At 30.1% G+C, this 3,331-nt stretch overlaps 1 non-coding gene across 1 annotated transcript; it reads right to left on the bottom strand.

Moving 5' to 3' along the window:
- Positions 1–1,348: 1,348 nt before the first annotated feature.
- TRNAS-GCU (transfer RNA serine (anticodon GCU)) lies at positions 1,349–1,436 on the bottom strand. The gene has a single exon. It is a non-coding gene; the product is annotated as a tRNA-Ser (tRNA).
- Between the last annotated feature and the right edge of the window lie 1,895 nt (positions 1,437–3,331).

Here is a 3,331-nt window from a genome sequence, read left to right as displayed (position 1 = left end):
GGCTCTGGGACGAAAGGATTCGAACCTTCGAATAGCGGGACCAAAACCCGTTGCCTTACCACTCGGCCACGCCCCATTTAGATTTCTATTTGAAACTACTAAACACTAATATGGGTATTCCCTGTTCGTCAATTCCAGTTCCAAATAACTATGGAATAGATTAGATTCTTGCTAGGATTTTGGCACGTATGGATAGAGAATTAAACCGAATTTATTGATCATTACATATAATTCAATTAAGATATTGTATGAAAGTATGATTTCTTCTATTCTCTTGTAAGAATTGAAGGCTTTTTGATTGGGTGAGTTCAAAGAAGTATTGTTTAGTCTGCCTTATTTTCCTTTCTTCATTTTTTTCCTTATATCAAAAAACATATTAATAACTCAATCAAAATTATCTCCAAGAACAAAATTTTGTTATGCTTAATCTTAATATCTTTAATTTGATCTGTATCTGTTTGAATTCTGCCCTTTTTTCGAGTAGTTTTTTATTCGCCAAATTGCCCGAGGCCTATGCTTTTTTGAATCCAATCGTAGATTTTATGCCAGTAATACCTGTTCTCTTTTTTCTCTTAGCCTTTGTTTGGCAAGCTGCTGTAAGTTTTCGATGAGATCCTTAATACTGTCCTAGAAAAATTCATGATTTATTCAAGAAAAAAAAATTGTAACAATTGAAAAGATTAGATAAGTCTTACACTATGAACACTATGAACGAACCGAACCCTCAATTCAAAGATTGAAATTCTTGGATAGCCATGATAAAGCTGGATCATCCCATTTCCTCATTCTGACCCTTTTTCGCCGAAGAACCCTATTTGGATTAAAGTCCGCCACAATATATAATTGTTGGTATAAAAGAATTTTTTTTTGTAATGAAAAACTCAACTCTTATTATAAATGAATTTCTGAAAATTCTTTTCGATTTCTAGAAATTCTAGAAATCACTTTATTTCTTGGTGTCAAAATAGGCTATGTAGTATAAAAACGAGGAATCTATTTTCGTATAAAAATAGAAAAATAAAAATTGCGTATAATTGCGTATATATATAAATAGAAAAATAAAAATTGCGTATAATTGCGTATATAAATAGAAAAATAAAAACGAAGAATCCATTCTCTTCTTTTTACAAAAAAATTCTATGGGAGGTTGTACAATGCGTAATCTTAAATTCGTTGTTTACACCGCAACGATATTCTTTGTTTCTCTCTTCATCTTCGGACTCCTATCTAATGATCCGGGACGTAATCCTGGTAATCCTGGACGGGAAGAATAAAAAAGGGAGAGTTCCTTGCTTCATTTTTATAAATGGTATTAGGATTTGATCTATTCCACTGTCAAAAACCGAAATGGAAAGAGAGGGATTCGAACCCTCGGTACGAATAACTCGCACAACGGATTAGCAATCCGACGCTTTAGTCCACTCAGCCATCTCTCCTAATTTAGAAAAGATAATTACTATGTTACAGTTACAGCACGCAAAAAGAAATGCTTGAAAAAAGCCCTCTTTCCTTTGTTATATAGACCTTTGTTATTTTGTTATATAGATTTTTATTTATTTATATTTTTATTTATTTATATTAATATATTAATTATATTAATTTTTATTTATTTATATTAATATTAGAGTATTATTAATCTTATTAGGGTATTATTAATCTATATATCTATAGATTCTTAATTTTATTATATAGAATATAAATATATACAACTTTTATCAGTAATTCCATTTCATTTTGATTTCGCTCAAAAGGGACTTTTTTATTTCCAATTTCCACGGACCGGCCGGGTACTGACCCGGCCGGGCTCATTTTTTTATTTTCAACTCAAATAAATAATTTTTTCTATGATTCTGCGATCTGACTTGTTGTAACAAAAAAATCTTGTTATTGGATTGAATCAACAATCAGAAGCAGAAGAAGTACTATTTCCGTTCCTATGATATAGAATCCAAATATCATTTCGATTCTTTCTTTTCTTCCTCTTTCTTTTTATTTACATTTATTTTACTAGAATAACTAGAATAAATAATAAAAAAAACTATGGATTTTTGCACAATCCATTTTTATGTTATGACTAAGTTCTTTTGTCGAACCCTATCTATCAAAACTCCTATAACAAAGGAAAGAAGTTTTTATTTAGTTATTTTTATTTAGTTATTTAAATGAAATAACTACTCTTTTCCTAATTTTATCAAGTCTTCTGACAAAAGGCGGCAAGGCTCTAATTTTCAGGATTTTTTATCCCCCTATCTTGTGATCCTATCTTGATTACGCCCAATTCCCCTGTTCGACAAAGGGTCTCTTTATATACAATAATCGCATTGTAGCGGGTATAGTTTAGTGGTAAAAGTGTGATTCGTTCTATTAATCCCCTTAATAGTTAAGGGGTCCTTCGGTTTGATTCATATTCCGAGCAAAAACTTTATTTCTTAAAAGGATTTAATCCTTTACCTCTCAACGAAAGATTTGAGGAAGAATATACATTCTCGTGATTTGTATCCAAGGGCCAATTAAATTATATAATTATATGATTATATTCTAAATTGAAAAATTGGATTATGAAATTACGAAACATAATTTTTTTTTTTTTTTTGAATTGGATCAATACTTCCAGTTGAATAAGTATGAGGAAAAAATCCATGGATAAAGATAGAAAAGTGTATTTCTAATCGTAACTAAATCTTCAATTTTTTTTGATAGGATAGATTGAAGCAAAATAGCTATTAAACGATAACTTTGGTTTACTAGAGACATTTACATCTTGTTTTAGCTCGGTGGAAACAAAATGCTTTTCCTAAGGATTTTCTCAAATAGAAATAGAGAACGAAGTAACTAGAAAAATTGTTCTAATCCCACTCTTCTAGAAGGATCATCTAAAAAGCGAATTGTTTTGAATGCATTAAAGCTAACATAGATGTTATGGGCCGAATTCTTATTTCATTTCATTCCCGCCTTATTTATATTTTTTTTCTATTTATTTCTTTTTTTTTTTTTTTATCCATCTTCCATAAAGGAGCCGAATGAAACCAAAATTTCATGTTCGGCTTTGAATTAGAGACGTTAAAAATAATGAATCAACGTCGACTATAACCCCTAGCCTTCCAAGCTAACGATGCGGGTTCGATTCCCGCTACCCGCTCGATATTCGAATTCTATCTATTTGAATATTTATTAATTCAATTCAATGATGCATTAATTAATGCATCATTGAATTGAATTTTGAATTAATAAATACGCAATTCCGAAAATTTTTTCACATGTTCTTTAGTTTTTCCAAACAAGAGAAAAGAAAAAACCGAACAAGAGAAAAAAGTCAAAATGTAAAAAAATC

Source organism: Durio zibethinus, unplaced genomic scaffold (genome assembly GCF_047325235.1).
Source record: "Durio zibethinus cultivar Kanyao isolate XHJ-2024 unplaced genomic scaffold, ASM4732523v1 HiC_scaffold_230, whole genome shotgun sequence".
NCBI classification, from domain to species: Eukaryota; Viridiplantae; Streptophyta; class Magnoliopsida; order Malvales; family Malvaceae; genus Durio; species Durio zibethinus.
Note: the sequence above shows the minus strand (reverse complement) of the source record. Positions and strands in the feature narration are given on the sequence as shown.